The following is a 16,337-nucleotide window of genomic DNA, read 5'->3' as shown; positions in this document are numbered from 1 at the left end:
CTAGATAGGATCGATGGTATGAAAAACTTTTTTCAAAATTTCCTTCCACTGGAGCACCGTGGGAATCGTTTGTATATAAATTGTTCCATTATCGAGTTGAGAGTATCAGTGTGGGAGAATTTTTCGGATGCTGGCAAGTGAGAAAGAGAGCACGAAGGATGTATGTCAGTACATCTACGAGAGAAAAGCACGCTCAATCGAACCACCAAGGATGCTAGGATCTCTGGAGCCTTCACAGTTTGATCTCGGACTAGCAATGTGCAACCGGATGGAATGGGTGCTAGAAGATAAAAAATCATTTGGCGGAGCATTAAAAGGCGAGCCACAGAGCAGTGGCATCGTTAGTTATCCGACGTTTCTGGACCCGTTAGGATCGGCTCGAATGATTTTCTCTTGGCGCTTCCTAAACTGAAGGCCTATGTTGTCTGTTAGCCTTTGGTGGTTCGACCTTTGCATTGCCCCCTTCGTTACGAGTGAGGTTTGAAAATTCGTGGGTGGTGTTTTGGTTTTTGCTTGTCGAACGTGGTGCGTGTGGTGTTATTTTCTGATACCAAGCGAAAGGAATCATAAATCCGGTTTTATCACCCTGACGGAGCGTGTTCGCGGCGTTTGAGTGAAGAAGTTTTTGGCAGCTCTTTGGGCACCCGCCCTTTGAAGTGGATGTATCTTACGGTAGAAGGGTATCGGGATCATAAGGATGTTTTGCATATCGTATAAATTTCGTGTTTTTGTTGACAGCTTGGTTTACCAGCAGCGGTTCGCCCCATTGTGCTGTTCTATCTCAATAACAGTTATCATTTGCAATGTGTTGTGAGTAGCATAAATAGTGAAATAATTTGAGCCAATTGAAATCGGTGACACATGGTCATCACGTGAATCCATCGTACGTGCTTACTATTATATTGTGAAGGAACAAGCTGATGAGAAAGGTTTAAATGCGTGGACCCGCCGTTCAAAGCAGATGAAGGTTAAAAATTTCAACGTATTTTTAATTTCAGAGGAGTAAAACCAGCAGCCTGTGTATTGATTTAGAAACATTTTGATACGGAAGTACTGGCACACCGTATGGTATCTAGAACAGTCAGTATTCCGAAAACTTATCATAACATCCGAACAATAGCCAACACGTAAATTCCGTGCTAAAGTGAGATTCCAGAAAATATATACGGAACGTAGTGAAAATAAAGAAAAATTGAAGACAACCCGATATACCATCTTTGGGAGAAGTCAATAGGAGCCCAACTGCTGGGTGGAAAGAGATGTGGCTGGATCTGGTACCAATCGAGTGAAAAGTAGAATTGGTAAGAGTATTTTCGATCTACGTATAGCGATGGCAAGTGGCTCTTGAGTGTACGACAAAAAGAACCATTGTAAGACTTGCATTACTCGCGTATAGTTTCATAGTGCTACAATTTGCGGAACGGAGAGGAGCTCGGCAGTCAATGGATGTTTGTCATCTCTGCTCACTTCTACTATTACTATAGAGTGTAAACCGCCTGGATCAGGTGCTGCTACCGCGCCGTGAAAACAGCAGCCGCTTTAGTGTATCTCTCTTTTTGTGAAAGTGTTTCCGGATAAAAATCGTCAAAACGTGGGGTGAAATCAAGAAAGGTAAGTATACTGTTGGCTGTGCTAAGATGTAAACCGCTCTTGTTTATGTTGATTGGTGATGTGTGATAATGGTAATAGGATTATATACAATCGAAAGCAAAGGATTATTTCGTTTACTGATTCCAACTCAATTGGGAAGGATTTCGAAACAAAATTTCGATTCATGAAGGAACGGTTTGTTGTTTTTCCAATGGATTTTATTTCAATAAAAAAGATGATTTTTATCAAATATAATACATAGATTCCAGATTGAAAGGATAGATTGTCGTCCGTGGGCTATAAAATGTGAAAAATAAAAAAAATATAATAATAGTAATACCAATGACAAATTGGTAGAATCATAACATTTACAGTATCCTATATATTTACTAAAATCAAAATAAATAATATTAAATTCACGGTCATTCGTGGTCATTGTCAGTATACTACATGGCATGGGAATCCCGGGCCTAACAAGGAAAAAGTCAATTTTTTGCGTGAAAACTTTTATATTCTTCAATATAATCTCGATCTAGAGCGATACAATTTTTCTTCGTTTTGAAACGCGTCTAAATCTAAAAGCCATCTCCCTTGTACCGTCATGACATCTATTCGCGATACACTCTTTCACTAAGAGCACTAAAAGCGGTACAAATTCGAGAGAATTTGATGAGCCTTTGAGGTATTTTTAATCGAGAATAAGTTTACGATGCAATCAGATATTCACAAATGCTTTGAATCGACAATGCAGTTTCTGTCTATCTAATGTAGAAAGGTATTTAGAACCCGACTTTTCAGTGGCATGTGTCATGCCTGTGCATTTAGATTCAAAGGAAAAGTCTTATATATCCAAATCCTGCCATTGAACTTCCATTTTAAACCGCGACTAACGAGAGTAGTTAATGATTGCTTTATTCATTCATCCAATTTATTATGATTTAGTGTCTAATTTAATGTTTCCATACCTAATTCTCCTATCATCGATGACAATCTTCAACTGCTCATTCGCTTAAAGAATGTTCATCGACGACAATACCAACGTTTTCGTGATCCTGCTATGAAAAACATAGTTGAGGATTTACTAAAAGATATCAAACATAGATTTACTCTTTTGCGAAATTGAAATTTCGCTAAAGAAGTTGTACAAATTAAACCACATTCTAAACCTAACTCTTATCTTCCAAATCTACACGTTGGTTGTCAGAAATAGCTATTCTGTGATGACACAAGTCTGTTGGCCACAGGTAGAAATCTAAGAGTGATCTGCAGTCGCCTACAAAAATGCTTAAATATTTTCAGTGATTATCTGTCAAAATGGAAAATTGCACCAAATGCAGCAAAAACGCAATTAATTATCTCTTATCATAAGCCAAGAGCTTCTTTTCTTAAACCAAACAATAATCACATTATAAGATATAATGGATTGGAATCGACATGGTCTGATCAAGCAAAATACTTAGGTTTAACGTTTGACAAAAAACTCACTTTCAAGGATCACATTGAACGAATCCAGACAAAGTGTAGTACACCCAAACCTCCGTTTACGAACACTTTTTTTACGTCACCTCTTTTTACGTAACTCCTTTTACGAATCAAATCCCAAATAACGTAAACTTTTTTTACGAACCAAATCCCAAATAACGTACACTTTTTTACGAACCAACTTCGTAAAAAGAGGTTTTTGCATCCAATGAAAACAATTTCCGACTCCACACGGAACGACCGAAATCAGCATTTTCGCGAAAAATTTAGTTGATTTGCTGATTTTAGTTAGTTATTTTTTGAGACAACTAAAAAAATCTTACTTTTGCTGATTTAGATTTTTTATTCTCATTCCCTTAATAATAATAAAATATTTGTTGAAATGACTATTTTTTTTAGTTGAATTCACAAATTAAACGTACTGTCATTTCTTAGCTAAGGTACACTTCATATCCAGTCAACTAATTTTTTAGTTGAATTAAAGAAATATAATGTTGTTTTCAACCAATATGAATGGTTGAATTGGCTTCTGCAATCTGCAGCTATATGGCGCCCTGTCACCGAAACGGTAACACCTTAATGACTACTAGCCACTAGATGGCACACTACTGCCGAAAAAAATTCAGACGCGGTTGTCTTTTCTATATTGGCAGGTATAAATACGATGTTGTGTTGGAGAAAAAGACATAAACGAAACGTAAACATCTTTTTGAATTTTTTTTCTTCTAAATCACTGTTTTCTTCATTCTCACTGAAAACTTTGAGCACTCGGAAAACAAAAACCGAATACAAATAGTACACCGAACGGCGCAGCTCGGAAGGTTTGAAGATACAAAAAAACTTCATCACAATTAGAGTGAAACATTCGAAATTCACTTCACTGTTCCGCGTAAAAACATTATTACGCACAATCGCTTCAAGTGCGCACAAATTCTAAATAAATGCGATTTCCACTAACAGTTTACGACATTTTTACATATCGGTTTAGAAATTTAAATAAAGATATATCGCACACATGCGAAAAACATCAAAACAATGTTCAAGCAGTTTCAATAAGACTGTCCTTTTTAGCTTTTTAATGGATTGTTTTGCTTTGACACTTCTCATGAGTTTTTGGCTAATAAACTTGTTAATAATACCCATTTCAGTTTTGGTTTTTTTGTGCTGTCCTTCAGTAATGATGGTGATAGATAAATAGAAACAAATTTTCTGATTTTAATAACAAAATTAGTTGTCAATGAGAATTTCGTGTTGGATTGAAATATTGCTGGTTTGAGTCCAGGATATTCACCAACTAAACACATTCTCTAAAACTAAGAGTTTTTTCAGCAAAGTAAATTCTCAATTTTAACTAATTTTATAGTTATTTTGGAAATTTTGTTGTTAAAATCAACTAATTCAAAAACAGTAATACGAATTAGGCGCAGTGCTAATTTCGGTCGTTCCGTGCATGGAAATTACTACAAAATGAGTATTTTTGGAACGGGATTGATGAGTAGATGATGGAAAACGATGTTTGAAGTGGTCCGGAAATCCAAGATGGCGACTTCCGGTTTATCGATATTGTTTAAAAATCCTTACAATATGGGTATTTTCGGAACGGGATTGATGAGTACATGACGGAAAACGATGTTTGAAGTATTTCGGAAATCCAAGATGGCGACTTCCGGTTTGTCGATATTCCTTAAAAACCATTACAATGTTAGTATTTTCGGAACGGGATTGATGAGTAGATGACGAAAAACGATGTTTGAAGCGGTTCGGAAATCCAAGATCGCGACTTGTTTAAAAACCCTTACAATATGGGTATTTTCGGAACGGGATTGATGAGTAGATGACGGAAAACGATGTTTAAAGTGGTTCGGAAATCCAAGATGGCATCTTCCGGTTCTTTGATATTGCTTAACCGTTGTGCACTCGAAAAAAAAAACACCTTTAACCACCCGAATGGGTACCCGGGTACCCATTTTTTTAAATCGCTGTAAGTTGAGCATTTTTCAACCGATTGAAGTAATTTTAGCACTGTTGGATTCAGGAACTTAAGCTCTTTGGGATTGGTACCCATAAAGATGGACATGGTGCTCCTGGTTCCCAGGAACCCGGATATCCTAAATGAGTTCCGACATCGAGGCATTTATACACGGATTTCACGTATTTTTGTAATCTTATCTAAGAATTGCTATATGAAATCAAGTGCTATGCTGAGTTGTTATGTTTATATATTTCAGGGGGCATCCGTTATGTACGTAACATAAAATTTTGAATTTTTCTACCACTCCTTTCCCCCTTTGTCGAGCATTTCTCAATCTTTTCACCATGTATTGTCACGTATTTTTGAAACCTCTCCCCCCTAAACGCGTGACGTACTTTATGTATGTTCCCTTATATACTTCACTTTCTTATCTTCAGTTTGAAAATTATTATGTACTTCAGGCCTATTGCGAGGAGCACGCAATACAATTTTTAATTCTGGCAACAAACATTTCGAAACATCACGAAGTTACTTCCCAAACAGTTTCGTTCTCATTTATAAAGGGTGATTTTTTAAGAGCTTGAGAACTTTTTTAAACAATAAAACGCATAAAATTTGCAAAATCTCATCGGTTCTTTATTTTAAACGTTAGATTGGTACATGACATTTACTTTTTGAAGATAATTTCATTTAAATGTTGACCGCGGCTGCGTCTTAGGTGGTCCATTCGGAAAGTCCAATTTTGGGCAACTTTTTCGAGCATTTCGGCCGGAATAGCCCGAATTTCTTCGGAAATGTTGTCTTCCAAAGCTGGAATAGTTACTGGCTTATTTCTGTAGACTTTAGACTTGACGTAGCCCCACAAAAAATAGTCTAAAGGCGTCAAATCGCATGATCTTGGTGGCCAACTTACCGGTCCATTTCTTGAGATGAATTGTTCTCCGAAGTTTTCCCTCAAAATGGCCATAGAATCGCGAGCTGTGTGGCATGTAGCGCCATCTTGTTGAAACCACATGTCAACCAAGTTCAGTTCTTCCATTTTTGGCAACAAAAAGTTTGTTAGCATCGAACGATAGCGATCGCCATTCACTGTAACGTTGCGTCCAACAGCATCTTTGAAAAAATACGGTCCAATGATTCCACCAGCGTACAAACCACACCAAACAGTGCATTTTTCGGGATGCATGGGCAGTTCTTGAACGGCTTCTGGTTGCTCTTCACTCCAAATGCGGCAATTTTGCTTATTTACGTAGCCATTCAACCAGAAATGAGCCTCATCGCTGAACAAAATTTGTCGATAAAAAAGCGGATTTTCCGAATGGACCACCTAAGACGCAGCCGCGGTCAACATTTAAATGAAATTATCTTCAAAAAGTAAATGTCATGTACCAATCTAACGTTTAAAATAAAGAACCGATGAGATTTTGCAAATTTTATGCGTTTTATTGTTTAAAAAAGTTCTCAAGCTCTTAAAAAATCACCCTGTATTTCCTTTTTTTCGTTCTATGAGAGTAAGTCCAGAATAGGCCAACTACCCTTTAGATGACGTCATTTTTCTACAAAAGGTTCATTTTGGTACGGCCTTTCTCAAATAGCTGGTTTGGAAAAGTTTCAAATTAGTAAATGACATTTATGGTGGAAAACACAAGTGTCGGAACATTCTACGGAAATCCGGATTAACGGGAACCAGAAGAACCTACTACAGCAATATACACGGCCATCGAAAAGTGGATAAATTTCTGAATTTACCCGTACTGAAAAAATTCAAATCGGATGGAATTTGCCTTAGTTACAAGCATTTTTATTTGTGGGTACCCGGGTACCCATTCGGGTGTTTACGTAATAAAAAAAATTTGAGCCCCCCCATTCGACCCCCCTTACTGTAAAATGAAAAGTCAAAGCATGAGAAGTTATGGTCCAACTAGTTCTTGGAATTGACCGAATTGCAGAATCTTAGTTTAAACCTAACTCAGAAATTTCTTATTTTGAAATTCGAAAAGGTACCCGGGTACCCATTCGAGTGCATAAGGGTTAAAAACATCAAAATGGTGAGTTCAGTTGTATCGGTATTCTTTGACGAACATTACGATATAATTATATATCGCTTAAAAAAATTATGCTTCTGACAAAGGTGTTTCCTGCTAATCATTATTGTTTGAATATTGTACTATATTTTCGAAATGACCATAACTAGTAGACGTCTAAACAGCTATAATAATTTCATATTGTTATAGTTATATTGTATGCTTTCAATATTTTGATTGAACAACTGGAAGTCTCAATCTAATATTTGGAAGCAACCACAAACATTAAAATTTGGTTTCAAATCAATGACCGTGTTCTCCAATTTTTTTTATTTTCAGTGTTACACTTATAATTTCAATTGTTTTCGTGTACGTGATAAAGTCGAAAAAAGTACTGTTACTCTCATCACGACACATTTGTTTTTATTTAAACTTGTCAAAATCTCATGTCAACTGGCCCGTCGGAATATGATTTAACATTCTGTAAGCCATTGAGAAAAAGGGATATTATTTGGCTCAAGTGGTAAGTGTCAGTTAGACAACCACATGACACTGTATTTCTAACATTTCTGATTAATTCCAGAAATAAATAGCAGACAAACTGGCAGGATCGACTTTCTCCGAATCGGATGAAACAATGTACACCTCTTCAGTATGGCAATCTCTTCTTCCTGATAAAGGAACCTTTTCGACTCAATATTAATTTTTAGAATGTCGAAATTTAAAACCGTAACTAACCACTTCAAACATCGTTTTCCGTCATCTACTCATCAATCCCGTTCGAAAATATCCACATTGTAAAGGTTTTTAAGGAATATCGACAAACCGGAAGTCGCCATCTTGGATTTCCGAACCATTTCAAACATCGTTTTCCGTCATCTACTCATCAATTCCGGTTCGAAAATACCCACATTGTAAGGGTTTTTAGGAATATTGTTAAACCGGAAGTTGCCATCTTAGATTTACAAACCACTTCAAACATCGTTTTCCGTCAACTTCTCATCAGTCCCGTTCCGAAAATACCCATATTGTAAGGATGTTTAAGGAATATCGATAAACCGGTAGTCGCCATCTTGGATTTTGAACCGACCCCAAACATCTTTTTCTTGCACCCACTTATCACATCCGTTCCGAAAATGGCCATGTGATTGGGGGTTTCCACATTCATTACACACAACTTTTTTTACGAAGTAAATTCCAAATAATGTAAACATTTTTTACGAACCAAATCCCAAATAACAAACTTTTTTCACGAACTACCTCCATTTACGAACCCCCGTTTAGTTCGTAAATGGAGGTTTCGGTGTAAATGATTTTGAAGCGTCCTCCCTGGTTTAACACAAATGAGTTACGCAGACTTACAAATATAGAACCATTAGATATAATGTCACATAATATTATACGCAAATTCCGACAAAAATCGATTCTATCTTCAATTGAATCGATTCGCTCTCTGTATTAGTTAGATAGTTAGTATATAAGTTCTTTTTTCCAATACACAATACAAGAAACCTGTTCGGTTTAATTGTATCCACGTTATCCAGTTATGTCTCTGACATTACACTCTCATTTTCTTTTTAAAGATGATTGCAATACTTCTTACAGGAATCCAAAAAGTGTTAAGTTTTATTCTCATTTCATTTGTATCACATTTGAATTCTAATTGTCATGATGGGACTGCATCACCTGACAAAGTGGCGATCGAGGTGACATCTGTAAGTGTTCGCTAGACTACTCATTCAAAAATTTTCATAAAGTTTATATGGGGCACAAGTCCCCGAAAATATGAGGAACGTGCCGTTACGAGCCAATTTATTCTGATTGATAATTTTCGTTTGCTGGAAAACATGAGAAATCTGAAAATATAATTAGGCAGCATTTCGATGTAAGGTTTTGCTTCGATTAAATAATCATTTTATCCGCCATCTCTTTTATGTACTATTTTTTCAAAAAAAATCTGAGGCGAAATGTCTCCTATTGTGTGGCATACCACTGATTTGTTATGAGGCACATAATATGGCTGCTGGGGCATTATGTCCAAGGCAAGCGAAAAAACTGAGAAAGAGGTCGTTTTGGAAAAAGTGTTAATATCAATCATTTCTCATTATTAACACCAAAATCATTGAAAATTATGTTCCTCAGCCGTATTGCAATGAAAAATTCACATTGTTGAGGAGAATAAACATACATTTAGAATTATTTCAATGTTTTAAGGAGGACACATTAAGCACTTTCCCCTTTCTGTGAAGCAGGTGTTCAATATTCTGCATTTCTCATTTACTGAGGGCTATTTCAGTAAATTATGTTCTATGGTGTGTGGCAGCAGATATCTTCAGACTCATAAAATCACATAGCAAAACTAGCAGTAATTAAATTCGTAATTCATTTTCTGCACAGAATTCGTTAACATGCACTGCACAAGTGCCCGGCGAATGGGAAAGACATTTTTCCTTACTTCGTTTCTTTATTCTATACATTTTGCACTATATATCAACATACTGCGAACGTGCATAAAGAACTTCAGCTTTTGGTTCGTGCTCGTGTATTCAATGAGAAATATATTATTTCCCGTGCTAAATGAATTCATTTTCTACTGCTTGTAAGGTAAAGTTATCTTTTGTACAAGATGTTGCTATTACGGAAACGAAGAAAAAAGAGCATGATGGAGCATCGGGTCGATATTGAAAACTGCAGCAAATAGTTGAGATAGTATTGTACTTTTTCTGGATTTCTTTTCGACTGTCTTATATAGACAAGCTAAAACTAGAAAAGACGTACTAACACCGCAGTGCCCTATATCATTCCGAGCAGGAAGGAATGGTTAGATAATTACATGGGATAATATTTTGCTACCAAGGTATTTTCGACAATCCGGGATTTTAAAACAGAGTATCCCTGAAACTGAATACCGATGCAGAACGGTTTCAACCGGTGACTGCAGGTTTAGACGGATTCCGTAGGTGATTCTTGTAGTATGTAATATAATATAATGATCCTACTTTCATTACGAAGTTTTCCAGATGTAGACTAGAATAAGCGATAGTTGGTTTGCGACATGTGCGCCTTATCCGCAGGCGCAGATCTCAGTGTCAATAGGGGCATGATATAGTAATTGGATTCATTCTTTCGAAATGTGGTTTACTCACATTTTCTGAGTGGATTGATGCTGCTTCTGGAGCAACATTTTTTTCGATGCTTTCATTCTGGTTCCCGTTTGGTATTGACACGAAGATCATTATATATGGATGGCGTGTTTAACTCATAACGATTTTCGCTTATTTGTCGGTACTAGAACTTTAAAATTCTGGTGAATGAACAAAAACAAAACCGAGTAATGCTGGAGGTGAGTGAAGGATCCGGTGTTCTGAGAAATTTAATACTGTTGACGGTTTGTGGATAAATCTTTACAAAACTTTGTACCGTTGTATTACTCAGAATCCCTAAAACAATCAATTAGGCTTTGTAGAGTGAATATTTCAAAACTGAATCGGTATCATATAGGGGAACTGTACCAATAGTCAGTCGAGATGGTTGAGTCAGCATATTATTTTGCATATTAATCAACAGATTGCGTTGTAATCGGTTGATGTATATTTGCTTCGGTCCTGATAAGTCGGTCTGCGTATTACCTGAAAAATAAAGAGCAAAATGTGCAATACTTCTGTAATAGAGACGAAAAAGTTCAATGTTATTGCACCTATTTTCATTTTATTCATTGAGAAAATGTATTGAACAAAGATGACATAACTCACTCCAACTAATAGTTTCAGGCCCGTACCCAGGATTTCGTTTTGGGAGAGGCCCTCAGATAAAAAAAATGTAACTGCAGATTACTTATGTTCCTAATTTTGAATTTACATTCCTACTTTAAATGACGACAATTCACTGCATAGAATAGCATAGCCGATTAGTGGAGCACGGAAAACATCTTCTAAATTTATAGGCCATATTAGAAGATAGTAAATTAGATAGATACAAACAAGGATGGCTTTTATCGTATCAAAGAATGCTCACTCTTCACTCTTTACACGATTGTATCAGTGCCATCAAAGAGAGACTAATATCATCGCAACAACAAACACCCGGCATGGCTCATTTAACATAGAATAGACACCAGTGCGAGAGCGAATTTTTTTCGATGACATTTCTGAGAATCAAAGGTTAGCACGCTGCTGTGGGGATCCTCTCTGAAGCAACAAACGGTCGCTTGTATGGGCAGTGGATAATTGCGATAGAATAATTTTACTATTGCCGCTTATTCTAACTATGTGCATATAACCTTCGTATAAGTTGTGTCTATGAAGATGTATGTGAATGCTCCACACAGGGGGTTTTGAAATATTGCAACCTAGTATGAAAAACATCAAGTTGAACCATCGATTCGATTTTCTGCGATAATTGTCAACTTGCGATCCTCTCTTGGGAAATTCTACACAGCAACGATCATTATCAGACTGTATTTTTTTTCAAGGGCCGTGAAATACTCAGAGTATAAAGTGGAGCGAAGAAATGTAGAAAAATTCTCTCGCGGTTCATGCATTGATTGACTCGAGTTCTTATAGCATCTTCTACCGGATTGAAAATGTTGTATACAATATAGAGAGCAATATGGCAGCTTCTGTCAAATTTTCGGCAATCACCAACACTGGATACAAATTTATTTTGGCTATACTGGTTTCGAATTCATGTAATGTCATTTCACAGCGATTTCACAGTGATTTCGGTCTTCAATTATCCAGCGGCAAAATATCTTTCTCATCTGAAGAATCTTGCTTAACTAAGGCACGTTCGCGCACTTTCTCTTTCTGGTCGTCCAGTACAATTTTATGTATTTTTATTATTGTCATTTATTTTACCTCGGTTTCATCCTCCATTTTATGTGATTTTGACTCTGTTCTGCTTCGTAGGACCTGCCGCTATGTGCTTTATCGGCAGTAGAGTTTTGATCGTCACGTAACTCTCGAAACCTCTATCTCATGGTGTAATATCCAGGATCAACATCTCCATACTATTTCTCATTTTTTTTTTCGTTTCTGTTTCTGATTTCGGAAGGGGCCAGGGCCTCTCGGCCCCCCTCTTTGTATGTGACTGAATGGTTTTCCTATATGAGAAGAATGGTGGAGTTGAGATTGTTAAAGGAACATTTCTTACACCTTTTACTTAGATATCTGGTAGCGGAATGTTTCGGGTTACACTAGCCTTCATTTTATCATTTAGGGGTTAGCCAAATTTTGTGCTAGGGCACATAACCGTTTTTATTATTTTTAACATACGTTTAGTCTTTGACTCATCAGTGCAGAGCAGTTCAAATTGAACTGCTTAGTGCTAAACTCGGCAGTTCAATTCGAACCGCTTAGCAGACACTTTTTGTTTTGCAACTTCATTTTATATTGAGTAGGCATTTTACTGTAAATGAGAAACAAAACATTCATTTTTGAGTATCAGAGGTCTCTTACGTCACGGGTTTCATAATGAAAAAGGGGCATCTCTCTCATAGTTTTTGTGCGACGTCTCTTACGATTTGTGTATAGATGCCGTTTAGTTCCAAATGACGATGAAAACAAAAATTTTTGCTGTTATTGAAAAAATATTTTCGACAATGTTTTATCTGTCACGAAAATAAGTTACGTCATTAATTTGATATGGATTTCGAATGAAATGTCATCTTTCACGCTGCGCAAAATAAATATTTCGGTCGCTGCAATGGAATTAACAATATATTATCGGTTATAAATATTTACAGATAAAATATAATTCGCTACTTTTACTTACCTTTTTGTTGTAGTCTTGCGATGTGAACTCACACTTTCGTTCACAACTCTAGAGAACTTCGATAACTACAAACTCAAAAATGCGGCAACTCTACCTGAGTGACATCTCACCCCATTTTTTCCAAACTAATTCGATTTCAGATATAGGTAGTCAAATAACTCATAATCATAGTCATAATCATAATCATAATCATAATCATAATCATAATCATATTATCATACTTACAAAAAAGACAGATGGATAATGTCAGAGCTATAACTGGATGACGTGAATACGAATAAAACTGACACGCTTTTCAACACTTCGGAATTTTTTTCAGTTTGAGCGAATTGTATACCTATTCATAATAAAAAAGATAAACAGACATAATAGAAATACGTTTATGTCGAATATTACCAAAAATATGTAAAAAATTGCATTTTTCATGGTTATATAAATAAAATGATGGCGACGACCAACAAAAAAAATCAAATGAAAACAAATATTTTCAATTTATAACGCAAAAGATTCGTATTTTTGTATTTTCATGAGGTATCTTTTAGGAAGTGTCGGAACATATTTGGTGAATTGTTCTATCTGAAACATATAACAATGTATAAGTCATAAACAATAAAACAAAATTTCTAAGAATCTGTTCGATTTTGGCTGTTTGAGTTAGGAAACTTGAAATTCATAAGAATATTAAAGAAATGCATTTTAAGAGATTCATAAAAACTGATCGAATTCGTCAACTAATAAAGTTGTAGTGTATTGTAATGAATAGCCAAATTTTTACTGCTCGTATTGACTATTGGAACTACCATGTAAATGAGAATAAAAGGGTTTTTAAAAAATTACATAGAAGTCAGTCAACCACAACAAGTATCACAATCAGCATTCACATTTCTCGCTAATGATTCGAATATGCAGTACACAACTCATGCCAAATATTTTAATCTTAATTTTAACACCAGCAAACCAAGTATTCTGAATATCATATCGATTTTTTATATTGATATAATATGCACATCACAAACTAAATATTTTTAGTGCACATCTTACAAGTCAGTTGTAATTCCTTATAAAAAAGCTCTTATTTGCATATAATTCAATTATTTTATAAAATGATGCATAGTTGGAAACAGCTTGGTGAAGTATTGTCATCATGCCAAAGATTTTGATCTTTAACAAAGAATGAACAATATTGCTATATACTAAATTGACATGCACAAATATGTCTTCCTCATATTAGTCAATTAATTAATACTCATGGTTTATAACCATGCATAGTTAGTGGCGGTTTTACTAACGAACAAAACGTTTCGTTAGCCTACAGATCTCAATCACTGAAAATATTCCGTATTTATATTGCCGTTTTCGCTTGATGCCAAACCTTACCCAGTTTCCACCTAACTGCTGTCAAACCGTTTGTTTGAAGCTAGTTTCGAACCTAGTCTCAGCGTTGTTGAACTGAAAATCAAGTCAGTTTCGAATCTGGTTTTTATATTAGGTTGCCTCAGATCCCCGTTGCTAAGTGCGAAACCAACACAGTTACGTGAAAAATGTTTGTTTGATGAAACTACCCTGGGTCAGTTTCAGTTTTCTCAAAAGAAAACGACATATGTGTCAGTTTGGCACGATACGCTTTGTGCGATGATTCGTTCAATCCATGTGTTTGAAATTTTGCGCGCCTTTTCTGGCACTGACACTGGTGCTGGTGTCTATTGTTGTGAAATGAGACTAGAGCAGTCTTGTTCACTTGATAGATACTTTACTGTGTGCCAAACAGAACTCTCCGTGATTGGAGGGTGGGGTACAATTGGCACTACAGCAGAGAATTTGTGGTAAAAGGATTTTAAAAGGAAGGAAGCACTCAGTTCGAATGGTTCACGGTCGAATCTAGTGTTCGCATATCGAACTCAAATCGAAGACTTCAGCATTTTAAATGCCCTTTACCCAAATGTTTATGGGTACCCGGCCATTCTGATATTACTGGAAATGAATGTTAGGAAACATACCAGCTACTGGTGGAGCTTGCAAACTTGCGCTCAGATAAAAGCATTTTAACAGGTTTGAATCTGAAAATGTCAAAATGTCTACTGCATTTTTCCAAGCATCATTGCATAGCAGCGAAAGTAGTCGAAAAGACGATCACATCAAATTCATACAATTTGACTCATTTTGCTATTGGGACGTTTCTCTCTTCTCCCTCCGCAAAGTAGCTTAAATTAACTGTAATTATATCAAGGTAGCCTAGTTAATCCACTAAACGCAAAGGAATTTTACTAATAGGGTGGTAGCTATGTGATTATTAGGAATAGGATAGTTTTATTCTTAACATTGGGTTTAAATTTGGAATATGTTGTATTTATGGAGGGGGTTTATTCAACACTTCTTGAGTAGGAGTTTTCGCTTTATTTGTGATATAGATCCCGTTTACAGCATTATTTCTATATCAGAAAGAATGACGATATTCCTCCTTCCATGTTCACCTTGCGGGAAGTTTACGGGAAATATTTTATCTATTCCATTCAACTGTAGGTGTCTAAACAGTACGAAATAGTGTTGGCGAGAGTGATAAAACCGTGAAAATTTGTTAAATGCCTGGAAAGTGTTTGAATACTTTCAGATTACGATGAGACAGAAAAAAAGGCAAATGGTTGAGGTTGGAGTTGAAACGCCAGTTTTGATCAATTCCTCTTACAGTTACACAGTTACCTGTGTATCGTAAAGCCACAAAAAGTGTTGAATGAATCGTTTAATTTTGCGCAGGTTACTCTTATGGTTATTATTTTACGAAGGTTGTAACATTTGCTATCAAATATTAACATTCATGAGTACATGTCTGTCACAATTTGATTTAAGAAAGATAAGACGATAAACTGGAACATGCAATGCTTTGCCAAAACTACGAAGCGGAATGTTTGCGCATACAAGTGCTTTGTGTGTGCAATCATTATATTACATGGATGCTCTGGATTCACGTTTCTTCATGTGTTACAGGCAGGGCTGAATTTACAATTAGTGGTGCCAGGTAACAAAGCGACATGTGGACTCGTCTGGCATCTAGAGACAAATATGTTGATACCGTAAAATGAATAAAGATAAATTCAGTGCAGATATAACAGTTTTTTTTCACGGGGAACGATGCAAATTCTAGCAACTAAAAATGTGTATTTAGTCATCATGACATATGGTTTATCCGCAACCGACAGTTTTGGCCATTAAAGGAATTAAGTATTCAACAAATCTGCTTCAGGACCTTGAAATGAGAGCGATGGAGACGGATGTTGCACCCTTGGTTCTTCGTAAAACCTGTATCTGGTTTCTGATAAAGTTGTGCAAATAAAAAACAACGTGAGGACACATGCATGGAATTCTATAATGAGATTTTGTTACAATGTCGAGGATGATATAAAACAGTGCCTTCAATTATCCTAGGTATGAAACTAGAATGTTTGAACAGTTGTTTTACGAAACCCGCCTGGCTTGGCGATTCAAAACTAGTTCCGAACTGA

The 16,337-nt window shown here is 36.1% G+C and overlaps 1 protein-coding gene across 5 annotated transcripts in view; it reads left to right on the top strand.

The window, feature by feature from the left end:
* Positions 1-293: 293 nt before the first annotated feature.
* The window catches only part of LOC131438139 (uncharacterized), a 324,280-nt gene continuing 308,236 nt past the window's right edge, over positions 294-16,337 (top strand). Inside the window, exons 1-2 of one of the 5 annotated variants that reach the window (XM_058607960.1) lie at positions 300-478; positions 999-1,611. The gene's annotated coding sequence lies outside the window, so the exon portion shown is untranslated. Of the gene's footprint in view, positions 1,612-16,337 lie in introns of all 5 variants that reach the window. The other 4 variants (XM_058607959.1, XM_058607961.1, XM_058607958.1 and 1 more) reach the window with 4 other exon arrangements.

Source organism: Malaya genurostris, chromosome 3 (assembly GCF_030247185.1).
Source record: "Malaya genurostris strain Urasoe2022 chromosome 3, Malgen_1.1, whole genome shotgun sequence".
NCBI lineage: Eukaryota > Metazoa > Arthropoda > Insecta > Diptera > Culicidae > Malaya > Malaya genurostris.
The sequence above is the reverse complement of the archived record's forward strand: the minus strand, read 5'-3'. Positions and strand labels throughout refer to the sequence as shown.